This window comes from Amblyomma maculatum, chromosome 3, assembly GCF_055883805.1.
Source record: "Amblyomma maculatum isolate TAMU_Amacu chromosome 3, ASM5588380v1, whole genome shotgun sequence".
Classification (NCBI taxonomy): Eukaryota; Metazoa; Arthropoda; class Arachnida; order Ixodida; family Ixodidae; genus Amblyomma; species Amblyomma maculatum.
This window is the reverse complement of record NC_139346.1, coordinates 63,394,707-63,412,318: the sequence shown is the minus strand read 5'-3', so window position 1 is coordinate 63,412,318 and position 17,612 is coordinate 63,394,707.

Here is a 17,612-nt window from a genome sequence, read left to right as displayed (position 1 = left end):
ATCAGATGGCAATGGCAATTTCGGACAGCGCTCTGGTCACGCGTGTGCTTCCCGTAGCTTTGGTAGGTACCGCAGCAACCTGGAGGCGTAAACAGCGGCCGTTCGCAACAAAGCAGGATTTTATAGACTGTTTTCGAGAAGAGTTTTTGCCGCCTGACTGACATCCGTATGAAAGACGAGCTTTGCACCAGGACGCAAGGCGAAAGCGAGGGTTTGCTAGAGTTTGTGCGCAGTTTTCAAGAGCTGCATGAGCGGGCAGATCCTGCAGTTCCGGAACCAGAGAAGGTGGCTCATGCTATACATCGGTGCCATCCAAGGTACCAGCCATATCTGCGGCGTCGCCAGTTCGCGGACTTCGATGACATGTCTAGAGAAGCATCCCGCATCGATGCATCTTTCCTGGTGGATCTCCAGTACAAACCACCTCCCCCTGCAGAGACTTGCCTTGAGGCGTCCTGTGCGTGGCCTGGATCATCGGCAGCACGCAGCCTGGAGACGCCAGGCTGCCGTACGGAGGCTGGCGACTTGCACGGAGTCACAAGCCCTGATGCGTCTACTCAGGTGACGAGCCGATTTCATGGGGCGACAGGTCAGACGGGGCCCCGCGTCTTCTTGCCATACGCAGGCGCGGGTACCCCTTGTGTGGCAGCAGTTGGGACACCCCACGTCAGAGCGCGCAAATCCCGGAGATCTCCTACAGCGGCTGCCGGCTACCATTCACCATCGGGTGCAGCGTGGGTGTCACCATCGGGTGCAACGTGGGTGTCACCATCGGGTGCAACGTGGACGTCACCTACGGGTGCAGCGTGGGTGTCACCACCGGGTGCAACGTGGACGTCACCTACGGGTGCAACGTGGGTGTCACCACCGAGTGCAACGCGGGCGTCTCCTACCAGTGCAACGTGGGTGTCACCACCGGGTGCAACGTGGGTGTCACCACCGGGTGCAACGTGGACGTCACCTACGGGTGCAATGTGGGTGTCACCACCGGGTGCAACGGTGTCGCCATCAGGTGAGAAGCGGGCGTCGCCCCCGGGCACAACTTGTCCTCCGATTCGCAGATCCAGGACAACACAGGGGAGGGTGTTTTGGTCATCGCACCATCCAGCGGCCAGGCCGCACAGACGTGGCCAACCACCGGGAGAGCTGATCCAGTCGCTACCTTTCCTGCCTGAATCGAACCAGGTGCCACAGACCCAGGTGTCTTCGACACAGGTACCATTGTCACCACCTGCGCATGAGGCAGACCCCGAGAAGCCCTACAAACACTCGGTGAGTGCAGTCCCGTCAACTTCTTTTGAGGAAAGCCAACCAGACAAGACCCCGCTGGTCTTGGTCAAAATGGCCGGACTGGAGCTTCCAGCCCTTTTAGACACATGGTCTACAGTGTCAGTCTTCGGCGATCAGGTGAAAAATTCCTGCGAGACAAAATGTGTTCGGTTGCGGAGTGTAAACACTAACCTTCGTATGGCGTCGACTCACATAGTACCCGCAACCTCAGCAGCCCGCCTAACAGTTGCTATAAATGGTCGAAAGATTAGACAGCGTTTCTTACACCTCCCCGGACTATCCTGGCCAGTCATACTAGGCCGTAAATTCATAGTGAAGGCAGGAATCGTGATAGATCTCAGTAAGGGAACCTACCGGTATGGCACCGGTACAGAAGCATTTCAGTTCAAGACTAAGGCCGCTGAGCCACAGTCACAGTTGCTTGCCACGAATGGCCATTCGGCCAATATCACAGGCTGTGGTATTCTAACCGTTTTGAATTCCTTCACGGGGTCACCAGCGGAAAAAAGCAGAATCAAGACAATGCTCAGTGTGGGGCCCCACAGCCCCTTTTAGCGTTTCGAACCGCGCGCGCTTTTTCTGTTTGTGTTGGTGTCCGCCCGGGCAGCGCGAGTACGCATGAGCGAGCTGCCCGGAGCGGGGGCGGCATGTTATCGGCGCGAGACAGAGGGTAGATAAGCGCGTTGGAAGCAAGGCTCGGGGCTTTTTCGCCGGGAGGCCGGCCACAGAAGGGCGGCGTGGCAGCGTCCCAAGCCGGCGGGATGTACACGGACGACGGAGCGGAGTCCTGCGAGGCGAAGACGGAAGCGGCACCTTCAAGGAAGCCTTAGGAGTGTTAGCGTGAGTGCTGCCACGCGAGTAGCAATGTTCTTGTACCGTGATCAACGCTTTGGCCCTATTACTCCCCCATCGCGCCGCAGTGTGCTTTGTGTTGTCGTGGTGAAGCCCTGACCCTTGTTCCGTTTTATCCTCATAGTCCATTCTCGCGAACTTCGACGGCATGTTTCCAGCGCAGTTTTGACCAATGCTGTTTCTTTTCTATTTTATACTTTTCTGTTGATCCGGAATAAACCGGTGTTTTTAAGAAAGACTTGGTTTTCACTCGACGGGCGAGACCATCGCTCGCGAACGCGTATTCTAGAAGGCGGAGCCTTCACAGTTCACGTGCAAGAAAAATAGAAGGGTTCAATGGTGCTGAACCTAATATAGAGGGAAATCATGAGATCAGCTGCTCTAGTAGTCGAGGATATTTCCAATGAACATGCAAGTGGGAAACAACAAAGTGAAAAGCACCTTCAAATGACTCTCAGGGCGAATCGACTTTCGTAATCGCTTTCACACACCTCATCTAAAAACAAAAGCGGCATTTTACGAGCCGCGTGTTACACAAATTCTTGCAAACCTTGGGTCCGTGAAAACCATAAGCATGTATTCGCAAGCGTTTCTCCCAAGGGTGATATAAAAAAAATATTCAGCGCGCTGTTTAGGCCAAATTGACGCAGAATATGGAGGTAGACGCCTATTAGTAAGCAACAAAAATTGTAAACCCAATTGTTCTGCACAAATAAACAGAAACGTAAACTGGATGCGAATGCAAAACACGTACGTCCAAACAATGAAATTGACAATGAAAAGGGTCGAAATTGGACACTAGAAAGGGGCGCCCTAAGCGCGTTCAAAATTATCCTAGTTCGAATTCTTCTTCTGATAATGTAGGTTCAAAACTGTCTCAACTTCCCTCCGGCTCTTTTAGTTGTTTCCGCCGCCGGATGTACTCTGAAGTGCACAAGAGAATATTCCGGTCGCGTTTGCGGTGCTTCCTCTCTTGGTAGCGATTTGGAATTTATTTTGCAAGGTCAACTCTTCTCAAACGTAAAAAGAATTTGACGGTCACGCATTTTTCCTTACTTTTGTAATTTACGAACTTCAACTTCTGAGGCTGGGCACGCGCGAGCTAACAAAAAAACAAGGGATGTTATTGCTCGAAATTGATTCATTTGTTCCTCGTTATCATATACGAATAACGTTTGATAAAGCTAAGATTTTGTGACTACTGGAACTGTCAATTTACACTACTACAACTATTACGCCTGCTCATATTATTTCTACGCATATTATAGTTAGTATACCATAAACAGCGATGTCATGGTTGCAGATCGCAAAACCAGATTATGAAATAGAAAAAAGAGACGTTGATTTTAGTTACGGTTGTGACGAATCCTCAGGGCATAATGTTTATATAGGGCATAACTATATATTTCTGGATAACGCACACTTGCTATTTGGAATCCATTTTCGCAAAGCTCTTATACAAAATTTTAATCAGGATATTGCGTTGACTATGTAACACTAACTCGCCCACGCTTCCACTCCATCAAAACATAAAGCAGGAAAAGATGCTATCGGCTATCGATATTTTTTGTTTTTTATGACGAGCGTAAAAAATGCTAAAATATTGTAATTCAGCTACCGAGTATTATGAGCCAAATTATGACTTTTTTAAAACACAAGCTCACATAATAAGCGGCGTGCCGAAACGCAACAAATAAACTTTTACTCAAGCATGGCGGGAGAAAAATAGTTTTGCCATTTTCTTTAAAAGTCCACGCGACAATAAACTATAAAATTGTAAAGAAACTAAAGGTTTTGCCGGTGAACCAGCACTACCAAAGGAATCACAGCGCCGCGAAAAGCGCCTAATTTAACTCGCAGACTTTGCTCTGCTTCGGGTTTGGAATTCTAAGTTGCCGCATGTGATTTCAGCCTCAAACCGTACCAGTGCCGACACTAACGCGCATTGCCTTGTGCTCATGCGCACAGTTTATATATTTACGCTTAAGTTATAGACAGGTATTCGAAACTGTGCTTAGTGCCAGTTTGGTAGTTTGGGCCGCGTTATTCTGTTAAAACATGGCCGTCGGTATTACATTAAGAACTTTGCGTGTGGTGTCGTCATTCTTCTTCTTTCCCTGTGCTGAACATGCTTTTAACCATGACCTGTCCTGCTTAGGGACCTCTCCAGCCCATGTCAGTTTGTAATTCGCAGGAGAGCAAAAGTGGGTCACCACCAGCTGGTTCTGAATATGTTTTTCTCTCTGTAGAGATAAGATAACGAGAGTGAACAGCCGGGCTTCCACAGGACTAGAGAAGGAAAGGGTAAAGACTCTGCTTTCCCTAAACCAGTCCAGATTTATCGACCCTCTCCATCTTCGACACATGAAATGTGTAGTGCTTCATGAAACAAGCCATTCTTGGCTTGTTGCAGCCAAGCTTCAGTCGTGCGGCCTCGCGAGTCCCTGCTCAACTTTTGCCGAGCCATGGAGTCAACATCTCCTTTTGCTGGTGGCAACAATAGTTCAGTTCCATCTGCGCGCGTCTCTCAGCCGACTACCGCATATCGTGAAGCGACTTACATCGACGCCATCCGAATCCTGGCTGTTTCCCGCAGCAAAATGGACTTGATGCGTTCCCGTCGACAAAGCCTGTGCCTGCGCTGGCGCTTTTTCGTGAACATGGTGATAAAGAAAGCGGAGGAAATCATGTCTGCCTCGTGTCCTGATGACTCCTACAGTGACTCTGATGAAGACGACATTGTTGTGCTTGTGTAAAAACACGACTCCTTCGACAGCTTCGTTTGATGAGAACGAAGCCGACAAGGACCCTGTGCCTGCTAAATGTGATCAATGCTGCCAACAACCCTCTCCCTGGAACTTGTATATAATTTGTATCCATGCCCATATTTTATGTCCGTTTCTAATTAAGCCAAGCTTGTGTAAATAAACTATAGTTTCATTTCGAACTCGTTCTTGCTACTCATATCATTAAGGGAGGCTTTGCATGCTTCATTTTTTGTAAATTGCCTATTCTCGATGCACTTCGTATTTCCTTAATTGATCTCAAAATAGTTGCCAAAGAACGTTTTTTTTTTCACGCGCTCGTTTGCTGCCTGTCGCACTCCTTTTTCTCACCGTATCCTCCAAATCTTGTTTGAATAGTTAACACGCAGGAACGAAGAAAGGAACAAATGTATACACTGATTTATTGTTGGTAGAGCATTCAGTAGTAATTCCAATATTGTTTCCGTTATTCCTATACAGTAGGTTATGGAGGCTAATTTGGATGGAGAGTTTTCTTGTCCCTTCCGAGTAAAGCTGCTTATAGCACTAACAGTTCACGTGCAAGAAAAATAGAAGGGTTCAATGGTGCTGAACCTAATATAGAGGGAAATCATGAGATCAGCTGCTCTAGTAGTCGAGGATATTTTCAATGAACATGCAAGTGGGAAACAACAAAGTGAAAAGCACCTTCAAATGACTCTCAGGGCGAATCGACTTTCGTAATCGCTTTCACACACCTCATCTAAAAACAAAAGCGGCATTTTACGAGCCGTGTGTTACACAAATTCTTGCAAACCTTGGGTCCGTGAAAACCATAAGCATGTATTCGCAAGCGTTTCTCCCAAGGGTGATAAAAAAAAATATTCAGCGCGCTGTTTAGGCCATATTGACGCAGAATATGGAGGTAGACGCCTATTAGTAAGCAACAAAAATTGTAAACCCAATTGTTCTGCACAATTATACAGAAACGTAAACTGGATGCGAATGCAAAATATGTACGTCCAAAGTATGAAATTGACAATGCAAAGGATCGAAATTGGACACTAGAAAGGGGCGCCCTAAGCGCGTTCAAAATTATCCTAGTTCGAATTCTTCTTCTGGACATGTAGGTTCAAAACTGTCTCAACTTCCCTCTGGCTCTTTTAGTTGTTTCCGCCGCCGGATATACTCTGAAGTGCACAAGAGAATATTCCGGTCGCGTGCGTGGTGCTTGCTCTCTTGGTAGCGATTTGGAATTTATTTTGCAAGGTCAACTCTTCTCAAACGTAAAAAGAATTTGACGGTCACGCATTTTTCCTTACTTTTGTAATTTACGAACTTCAACCTCTGAGGCTGGGCACGCGCGAGGTAACAAAAAAACAAGGGATGTTATTGCTCGAAATTGACTTCATTTGTTCCTCGTTATCATATATGAATAACGTTTGATAAAGCTAAGATTTTGTGATTACTGGAACTGTCACTTTACACTACTACAACTATTACGCCTGCTCATAATATTTCTACGCATATTATAGTTACTATACCATAAACAGTGATGTCATGGTTGCAGATCGCAAAACCAGATTATGAAATAGGAAACACAGACGTTGATTTTAGTTACGGTTGTGACGAATCCTCAAGGCATAATGTTTATATAGGGCATAACTATATATTTCTGGATAACGCACACTTGCTATTTGGAATCCATTTTCGCAATGCTCTTATACAAAATTTTAAACAGGATATTGCGTTGACTATGTAACACTAACTCGCCCACGCTTCCACTCCATCAAAACAAAAAGAAGGAAAAGATGCTATCGGCTATCGATATTTTTTGTTTTTTATGACGAGCGTTAAAAATGCTAAAATATTGCAATTCAGCTACCGAGTATTATAAGCCAAATTATTTTCTTGTTTTAAAACACAAGCTCACATAATAAGCGGCGTGCCGAAACGCATCAAATAAACTTTTACTCAAGCATGGCGGGAGAAAAATAGTTTTGCCATTTTCTTTAAAAGTCCACGCGACAATAAACTATAAAATTGTAAAGAAACTAAAGGTTTTGCCGGTGAACCAGCACTACCAAAGGAATCACAGCGCCCCGAAAAGCGCCTAATTTAACTCGCAGACTGCTCTGCTTCGGGTTTGGAAATCTAAGTTGCCGCATGTGATTTCAGCCTCAAACCGTACCAGTGCCGGCATTAACGCGCATTGCCTTGTGCTCATGCGCACAGTTTATATATTTACGCTTAAGTTATAGACAGGTATTCGAAACTGTGCTTAGTGCCAGTTTGGTAGTTTGAGCCGCGTTATTCTGTTAAAACATGGCCGTCGGTATTACATTAATAGCTTTGCGTGTGGTGTCGTCATTCTTCTTCTTTCCCTGTGCTGAACATGCTTTTAACCATGACCTGTCCTGCTTAGGGACCTCTCCAGCCCATGTCAGTTTGTAATTCGCAGGAGAGCAAAAGTGGGTCACCACCAGCTGGTTCTGAATATGTTTTTCTCTCTGTAGAGATAAGATAACGGGAGTGAACAGCCGGGCTTCCACACGACTAGAGAAGGAAAGGGTAAAGACTCTGCTTTCCCTAAACCAGTCCAGTTTTATCTACCCTCTCCATCTCCGACACATGAAATGTGTAGTGCTTCATGAAACAAGCCATTCTTGGCTTGTTGCAGCGAAGCTTCAGTCGTGCGGCCTCGCGAGTCCCTGCTCAACTTTTGCCGAGCCATGGAGTCAACATCGCCTTTTGCTGGTGGCAACAATGGTTCAGTTCCATCTACGCGCGTCTCTCAGCCGACTACCGCATATTGTGAAGCGACTTACATCGACGCCTGCCGAATCCTGGCTGTTTCCCGCAGAAAAATGGACTTGATGCGTTCCCGTCGACAAAGAGTGTGTCTGCGCTGGCGCTTTTTCGTGAACATGGTGATGAAGAAAGCGGAGGAAATCATGTCTGCCTCGTGTCCTGATGACTCCTACAGTGACTCTGATGAAGACGACATTGTTGTGCTTGTGTAAAAACGCGACTCCTTCGACAGCTTCTTTTGATGAGAACAATGCCGACAAGGACCCTGTGCCTGCTAAATGTGATCAATACTGCCAACAACCCTCTCCCTGGAACTTGTATATAATTTGTATCCATGCCCATATTTTATGTCCGTTTCTAATTACGCCAGGCTTGGGTAAATAAACTATAGTTTCATTTCGAACATTTTCTTGCTATTCATATCATTAAGGGAGGCTTTGCATGATTCATATTTTGTAACTTGCCTATTCTCGATGCACTTCGTATTTCCTTAATTGCTCTCAAAATAGTTGCCAGCAAAAACATTGTTTTTTTTTCACGCGCTCGCTTGCTGCCTGTCGCAGTGCTTTTTCTCAACCTACTCTCCAAATCTTGTTTGAATAGTTACCACGCAGCAACGAAGAAAGGAACAAATGTATACACTGATTAGTTGTTGGTAGAGCATTCAGTAGTTATTTAAATATTGTTTCTATTATTCCTATACAGTAGGTTATGGCGGCTAATTTGGGTGGAGAGTTTTCTTGTTCCTTCCGACTAAAGCTGCTTATAGCACTAACAGTTCACGTGCAAGAAAGGTAGAAGGTTCAATGGTGCTGAACCTAATATAGAGGGAAATCATGGGATCAGCTGCTCTAGTAGTCGAGGATATGTTCGATGAACATGCAAGTGGGAAACAACAAAGTGAAAAGCACCTTCAAAGGACTCTCAGGTCGAATCGACTTTCGCAATCGCTTTCACAAACCTCATCTAAAAACAAAAGCGGCATTTTAAGAGCCGCGTGTTACACAAATTCTTGCAAACCTTGGGTCGGTGAAAACCATAAGCATGTATTCGCAAGCGTTTCTCCCAAGGGTGATATAAAACAAAATATTCAGCGCGCTGTTTAGGCAAATTGACGCAGAATATGGATGTAGATGCCTATTAGTAAGCAACAAAAATTGTAAACCCAATTGTTCTGCAAAATTATACAAAAACGTAAACTGGATGCGAATGCAAAATACGTATGTCCAAATAATGAAATTGACAATGCAAAGGGTCGAAATTGGACACTAGAAAGGGGCGCCCTAAGCGCGTTCAAAATTATCCTACTTCGAATTCTTCTTCTGGACATGTAGGTTCAAAACTGTCTCAACTTCCCTCCGGCTCTTTTAGTTGTTTCCGCCGCCGGATATACTCTGAAGTGCACAAGAGAATATTCCGGTCGCATGCGTGGTGCTTCCTCTCTTGGTAGCGATTGGAAATCATTTTGCAAGGTCAACTCTTCTCAAACGTAAAAAGAATTGGATGGTCACGCATTCTTCCTTACTTTTGTAATTTACGAACTTCAACTTCTGAGGCTGGGCACGCGCGAGCTAACAAAAAAAAACAAGGGACGTTATTGCTCGAAATTGACTTCATTTGTTCCTCGTTATCATATACGAATAACGTCTGATAAAGCTTAGATTTTGTGATCACTGGAACTGTCACTTTACACTACTACAACTATTACGCCTGCTCGTATTATTTCTACGCATATTATAGTTACTATACCATAAACAGTGATGTCATGGTTGCAGATCATAAAACCAGATTATGAAATAGGAAACAGAGACGTTGATTTGAGTTACGGTTGTGACGAATCATCAAAGCATAATTTTTATAAAGGGCATAACTATATATTTCTGGATAACGCACACTTGCTATTTGGAATCCATTTTCGCTTGCTCGTATACAAAATTTTAAACAGGATATTGCGTTGACTATGTAACACTAACTCGCCCACGCTTCCACTCCATCAAAAAATAAAGCAGGAAAAGATGCTATCGGCTATCGATAGTTTTTGTTTTTTATGACAAGCGTTAAAAATGCCAAAATATTGCAATTCAGCTACAGAGTATTATAAGCCAAATTATTACTTTTCTAAAACACAAGCTCACACAATAATCGGCGTGCCGAAACGCACCAAATAAACTTTTACTCACGCATGGTGGGAGAAAAATCGTTTTGCCATTTTCTTTAAAAATTCGCGCGTCAATAAACTATAAAATTGTAAAGAAACTAAAGGTTTTGCCGGTGAGCCTGCACTGCCAAAGGAATCACAGCGCCGCGAAAAGCGCCTAATTTAACTCGCAGACTTTGCTCTGCTTCGGGTTTTGGAATTCTAAGTTGCCGCATGTGGTTTCAGCCTCAAACCATACCAGTGCCGACACTAACGCGCATTGCCTTGTGCTCATGCGCACCGTTTATACATTTACGCTTAAGTTAGAGACGGGTATTCGAAACTTTGCTTAGTGCCAGTTTGAGCCGCGTTATTCTGTTAAAACATGGCCGTCGCTATTACATTAAGAGCTTTGCGTGTGGTGTTGTCATTCTTCTTCTTTCCCTGTGCTGAACAAGCTTTTAACCATGACCTGTCCTGCTTAGGGGCCTCTCCAGCCCATGTCAGTTTGTAATTCGCATGAGAGCAAAAGTGGGTCACCACCAGCTGGTTCTGAATATGTTTTTCTCTCTGTAGAGATAAGATAACGGGAGTGAACAGCCGGGCTTCCACAAGTCTAGAGGAGGAAAGGGTAAAGACTCTGCTTTCACTAAACGAGTCCAGTTTTATCTACCCTCTCCATCTTCGACACATGAAATGTGTAGTGCTTCATGAAACAAGCCATTCTTGGCTTGTTGCAGCCAAGGTTCAGTCGTGCGGCCTCGCGAGTCCCTGCTCAACTTTTGCCGAGCCATGGAGTCAACATCGCCTTTTGCTGGTGGCAACAATAGTTCAGTTCCATCTGCGCGCGTCTCTCAGCCCACTACCGCATATTGTGAAGCGGTTTACATCGACGCCTGCCGAATCCTGGCTGTTTCCCGCAGCAAAATGGACTTGATACGTTCCCATCGACAAAGCGTGTGCCTGCGCTGGCGCTTTTTCGTGAACATGGTGATAAAGAAAGCGGAGGAAATCATGTCTGCCTCGTGTCCTGATGACTCCTACAGTGACTCTGATGAAGAGGACATTGTTGTGCTTGTGTAAAAACGCGACTCCTTCGACAGCTTCGTTTGATGAGAACAAAGCCGACAAGGACCCTGTGCCTGCTAAATGTGATCAATGCTGCCAACAACCCTCTCCCTGGAACTTGTATATAATTTGTATCCATGCCCATATTTTATGTCCGTTTCTAATTAAGCCAAGCTTGGGTAAATAAACTATAGTTTCATTTCAAACTCGTTCTTGCTACTCATATCAATAAGGGATGCTTTGCATGCTTCATTTTTTGTAAATTGCCTATTCTCGATGCACTTCGTATTTCCTTAATTGCTCTCAAAATAGTTGCCAAAAAACGTTTTTTTTTCACGCGCTCGTTTGCTGCCTGTCGCAGTCCTTTTTTCTCACCGTACCCTCCAAATCTTGTTTGAATAGTTAACACGCAGGAACGAAGAAAGGAACAAATGTATACACTGATTTATTGTTGGTAGCACATTCAGTAGTAATTCCAATATTGTTTCCGCTATTCCTATACAGTAGGTTATGGAGGCTAATTTGGATGGAGAGTTTTCTTGTCCCTTCCGAGTAAAGCTGCTTATAGCACTAACAGTTCACGTGCAAGAAAAATATAAGGGTTCAATGGAGCTGAACCTAATATAGAGGGAAATCATGAGATCAGCTGCTCTAGTAGTCGAGGATATTTTCAATGAACATGCAAGTGGGAAACAACAAAGTGAAAAGCACCTTCAAATGACTCTCAGGGCGAATCGACTTTCGTAATCGCTTTCACACACCTCATCTAAAAACAAAAGCGGCATTTTACGAGCCGCGTGTTACACAAATTCTTGCAAACCTTTTGTCCGTGAAAACCATAAGCATGTATTCGCAAGCGTTTCTCCCAAGGGTGATATAAAAAAAATATTCAGCGCGCTGTTTAGGCCAAATTGACGCAGAATATGGAGGTAGACGCCTATTAGTAAGCAACAAAAATTGTAAACCCAATTGTTCTGCACAATTATACAGAAACGTAAACTGGATGCGAATGCAAAACACGTACGTCCAAATAATGAAATTGACAATGAAAAGGGTCGAAATTGGACACTAGAAAGGGGCGCCCTAAGCGCGTTCAAAATTATCCTAGTTCAAATTCTTCTTGTGATAATGTAGGTTCAAAACTGTCTCAACTTCCCTCCGGCTCTTTTAGTTGTTTCCGCCGCCGGATGTACTCTGAAGTGCACAAGAGAATATTCCGGTCGCCTTTGCGGTGCTTGCTCTCTTGGTAGCGATTTGGAATTTATTTTGCAAGGTCAACTCTTCTCAAACGTAAAAAGAATTTGACGGTCACGCATTTTTCCTTACTTTTGTAATTTACGAACTTCAACTTCTGAGGCTGGGCACGCGCGAGCTAACAAAAAAACAAGGGATGTTATTGCTCGAAATTGACTTCATTTGTTCCTCGTTATCATATACGAATAACGTTTGATAAAGCTAAGATTTTGTGATTACTGGAACTGTCACCTTACACTACTACAACTATTACGCCTGCTCATAATATTTCTACGCATATTATAGTTACTATACCATAAACAGTGATGTCATGGTTGCAGATCGCAAAACCAGATTATGAAATGGGAAACAGAGACGTTGATTTGAGTTACGGTTGTGACGAATCCTCAAGGCATAATGTTTATATAGGGCATAACTATATATTTCTGGATAACGCACACTTGGTATTTGGAATCTATTTTCGCAATGCTCTTATACAAACTTTTAAACAGGATATTGAGTTGACTATGTAACACTAACTCGCCCACGCTTCCACTCCATCAAAAATAAAGCAGGAAAAGATTCTATCGGCTATCGATATTTTTTTTTTGACGTGCGTTAAAAATGCTAAAATATTGCAATTCAGCTACCGAGTATTATAAGCCAAATTATTACTTTTTTAAAACACAAGCACACATAATAAGCGGCGTGCGGAAACGCACCAAATAAAATTTTACTCACGCATGGCGGGAGAAAAAACATTTTGCCATTTTCTTTAAAAGTCCACGCGTCAATAAACTATAAAATTGTAAAAAATTAAAGGTTTTTCCGTTGAGCCAGCACTACCAAAGGAATCAAATCGCCGCGAAAAGCACCTTCTTGAACTCGCAGACTTTGCTCTGCTTCGGGTTTTGGAATTCTAAGTTGCCGCATGTGGTTTCAGCCTCAAACCGTACCAGTGCCGACACTAACGCGCATTGCCTTGTGCTCATGCGCACCGTTTATACATTTACGCTTAAGTTAGAGACGGGTATTCGAAACTTTGCTTAGTGCCAGTTTGAGCCGCGTTATTCTGTTAAAACATGGCCGTCGGTATTACATTAAGAGCTTTGCGTGTGGTGTTGTCATTCTTCTTCTTTCCCTGCGCTGAACAAGCTTTTAACCATGACCTGTCCTGCTTAGGGGCCTCTCCAGCCCATGTCAGTTTGTAATTCGCAGGAGAGCAAAAATGGGTCACCACCAGCTGGCTCTGAATATGTTTTTCTCTCTGTAGAGATAAGATAACGGGAGTGAACAGCCGGGCTTCCACAAGTCTAGAGGAGGAAAAGGTAAAGACTCTGCTTTCACTAAACCAGTCCAGTTTTATCTACCCTCTCCATCTTGGACACATGAAATGTGTAGTGCTTCATAAAACAAGCCATTCTTGGCTTGTTGCAGCCAAGCTTCAGTCGTGCGGCCTCGCGAGTCACTGCTCAACTTTTGCAGAGTCATGTAGTCAACATCGCCTTTTGCTGGTGGAAACAATGGTTCAGTTCCATCTACGCGCGTCTCTCAGCCGACTACCGCATATTGTGAAGCGACTTAAATCGACGCCTGCCGAATCCTGGCTGTTTCCCGCAGCAAAATGGACATGATGCGTTCCCGTCGACAAAGCGTGTGCGTGCGCTTGCGCTTTTTCGTGAACATGGTGACAAAGAAAGCGGAGGAAATCATGTCTGCCTCGTATCCTGATGACTCCTACAGTGACTCTGATGAAGACGACATTGTTGTGCTTGTGTAAAAACGCGACTCCTTCGACAGCTTCGTTTGATGAGAACAAAGCCGACAAGGACCCTGTGCCTGCTAAATGTGATCAATGCTGCCAACAACCCTCTCCCTGGAACTTGTATATAACTTGTATCCATGCCCATATTTTATGTCCGTTTCTAATTAAGCCAAGCTTGGGTAAATAAACTACAGTTGCAATTCGAACTCGTTCTTGCTACTCATATCATTAAGGGAAGCTTTGCATGCTTCATTTTTTGTAAATTGCCTATTCTCGATGCACTTCGTATTTCCTTAATTGCTCTCAAAATAGTTGCCAAAAAACGTTTTTTTTTTTTCACGCGCTCGTTTGCTGCCTGTCGCAGTCCTTTTTCTCACCGTACCCTCCAAATCTTGTTTGAATAGTTAACACGCAGGAACGAAGAAAGGAACAAATGTATACACTGATTTATTGTTGGTAGCGCATTCAGTAGTAATTCCAATATTGTTTCCGTTATTCCTATACAGTAGGTTATGGAGGCTAATTTGGATGGAGAGTTTTCTTGTCCCTTCCGAGTAAAGCTGCTTATAGCACTAACAGTTCACGTGCAAGAAAAATATAAGGGTTCAATGGAGCGGAACCTAATATAGAGGGAAATCATGAGATCAGCTGCTCTAGTAGTCGAGGATATTTTCAATGAACATGCAAGTGGGAAACAACAAAGTGAAAAGCACCTTCAAATGACTCTCAGGGCGAATCGACTTTCGTAATCGCTTTCACTCACCTCGTCTAAAAACAAAAGCGGCATTTTACGAGCCGCGTGTTACACAAATTCTTGCAAACCTTGAGTCCGTGAAAACCATAAGCATGTATTCGCAAGCGTTTCTCCCAAGGGTGATATAAAGAAAAATATTCAGCGCGCTGTTTAGGCCAAATTGACGCAGAATATGGAGGTAGACGCCTATTAGTAAGCAACAAAAATTGTAAACCCAATTGTTCTGCACAATTATGCAGAAACGTAAACTGGATGCGAATGCAAAAATACGTACGTCCAAATAATGAAATTGACAATGCAAAGGGTCGAAATTGGACACTAGAAAGGGGCGCCCTAAGCGCGTTCAAAATTATCCTAGTTCGAATTCTTCTTCTGGACATGTAGGTTCAAAACTGTCTCAACTTCCTTCCTGCTCTTTTAGTTGTTTCCGCCGCCAGATATACTCTGAAGTGCACAAGAGAATATTCCGGTCGCGTGCGTGGTGCTTCCTCTCTTGGTAGCGATTGGAATTTATTTTGCAAGGTCAACTCTTCTCAAACGTAAAAAGAATTTGACGGTCACGCATTCTTCCTTACTTTTGTAATTTACGAACTTCAACTTCTGAGGCTGGGCACGCGCGAGCTAACAAAAAAAACAAGGGACGTTATTGCTCGAAATTGACTTCATTTGTTCCTCGTTATCATATACGAATAACGTTTGATAAAGCTTAGATTTTGTGATCACTGGAACTGTCACTTTACACTTCTACAACTATTACGCCTGCTCGTATTATTTCTACGCATATTATAGTTACTATACCATAAACAGTGATGTCATGGTTGCAGATCGCAAAACCAGATTATGAAATAGGAAACAGAGACGTTGATTTGAGTTACTGTTGTGACGAATCCTCAAGGCATAATGTTTACATAGGGCATAACTATATATTTCTGGATAACGCACACTTGCTATTTGGAATCCATTTTCGCTTGCTCTTATACAAAATTTTAAACAGGATATTGCATTGACTATGTAACACTAACTCGCCCACGCTTCCACTCCATGAAAAAATAAAGCAGGAAAAGATGCTATCGGCTATCGATAGTTTTGTTTTTTATGACAAGCGTTAAAAATGCCAAAATATTGCAATTCAGCTACAGAGTATTATAAGCCAAATTATTACTTTTTTAAAACACAAGCTCACACAATAAGCGGCGTGCCGAAACGCACCAAATAAACTTTTACTCCGCATGGCGGGAGAAAAATCGTTTTGCCATTTTCTTTAAAAATTCGCGCGTCAATAAACTATAAAATTGTAAAGAAACTAAAGGTTTTGCCGGTGAGCCTGCACTGCCAAAGGAATCACAGCGCCGCGAAAAGCGCCTAATTTAACTCGCAGACTGCTCTGCTTCGGGTTTGGAATTCTAAGTTGCCGCATGTGATTTCAGCCTCAAACCGTACCAGTGCCGACATTAACGCGCATTGCCTTGTGCTCATGCGCACAGTTTATATATTTACGCTTAAGTTATAGACAGGTATTCGAAACTGTGCTTAGTGCCAGTTTGGTAGTTTGAGCCGCGTTATTCTGTTAAAACATGGCCGTCGGTATTACATTAAGAGCTTTGCGTGTGGTGTTGTCATTCTTCTTCTTTCCCTGTGCTGAACAAGCTTTTAACCATGACCTGTCCTGCTTAGGGGCCTCTCCAGCCCATGTCAGTTTGTAATTCGCAGGAGAGCAAAAGTGGGTCACCACCAGCTGGTTCTGAATATGTTTTTCTCTCTGTAGAGATAAGATAACGGGAGTGAACAGCTGGGCTTCCACAAGTCTAGAGGAGGTAAGGGTAAAGACTCTGCTTTCACTAAACCAGTCCAGTTTTATCTACCCTCTCCATCTTCGACACATGAAATGTGTAGTGCTTCATGAAACAAGCCATTCTTGGCTTGTTGCAGCCAAGCTTCAGTCGTGCGGCCTCGCGAGTCCCTGCTCAACTTTTGCCGAGCCATGGAGTCAACATCGCCTTTTGCTGGTGGCAACAATGGTTCAGTTCCATCTACGCGCGTCTCTCAGCCGACTACCGCATATTGTGAAGCGACTTACATCGACGCCTGCCGAATCCTGGCTGTTTCCCGCAGCAAAATGGACTTGATGCGTTCCCGTCGACAAAGAGTGTGTCTGCGCTGGCGCTTTTTCGTGAACATGGTGATGAAGAAAGCGGAGGAAATCATGTCTGCCTCGTGTCCTGATGACTCCTACAGTGACTCTGATGAAGACGACATTGTTGTGCTTGTGTAAAAACGCGACTCCTTCGACAGCTTCGTTTGATGAGAACAATGCCGACAAGGACCCTGTGCCTGCTAAATGTGATCAATGCTGCCAACAACCCTCTCCCTGGAACTTGTATATAATTTGTATCCATGCCCATATTTTATGTCCGTTTCTAATTACGCCAGGCTTGGGTAAATAAACTATAGTTTCATTTCGAACATTTTCTTGCTATTCATATCATTAAGGGAGGCTTTGCATGATTCATATTTTGTAACTTGCCTATTCTCGATGCACTTCGTATTTCCTTAATTGCTCTCAAAATAGTTGCCAAAAAACGTTTTTTTTTTCACGCGCTCGTTTGCTGCCTGTCGCAGTCCTTTTTCTCACCGTACCCTCCAAATCTTGTTTGAATAGTTACCACGCAGGAACGAAGAAAGGAACAAATGTATACGCTGGTTTATTGTTGGTAGCGCATTCAGTAGTAATTCCAATATTGTTTGCGTTATTCCTATACGGTAGGTTATGGAGGCTAATTTGGATGGAGAGTTTTCTTGTCCCTTCCGAGTAAAGCTGCTTATAGCACTAACAGTTCACGTGCAAGAAAAATATAAGTGTTCAATGGAGCTGAACCTAATATAGAGGGAAATCATGAGATCAGCTGCTCTAGTAGTCGAGGATATTTTCAATGAACATGCAAGTGGGAAACAACAAAG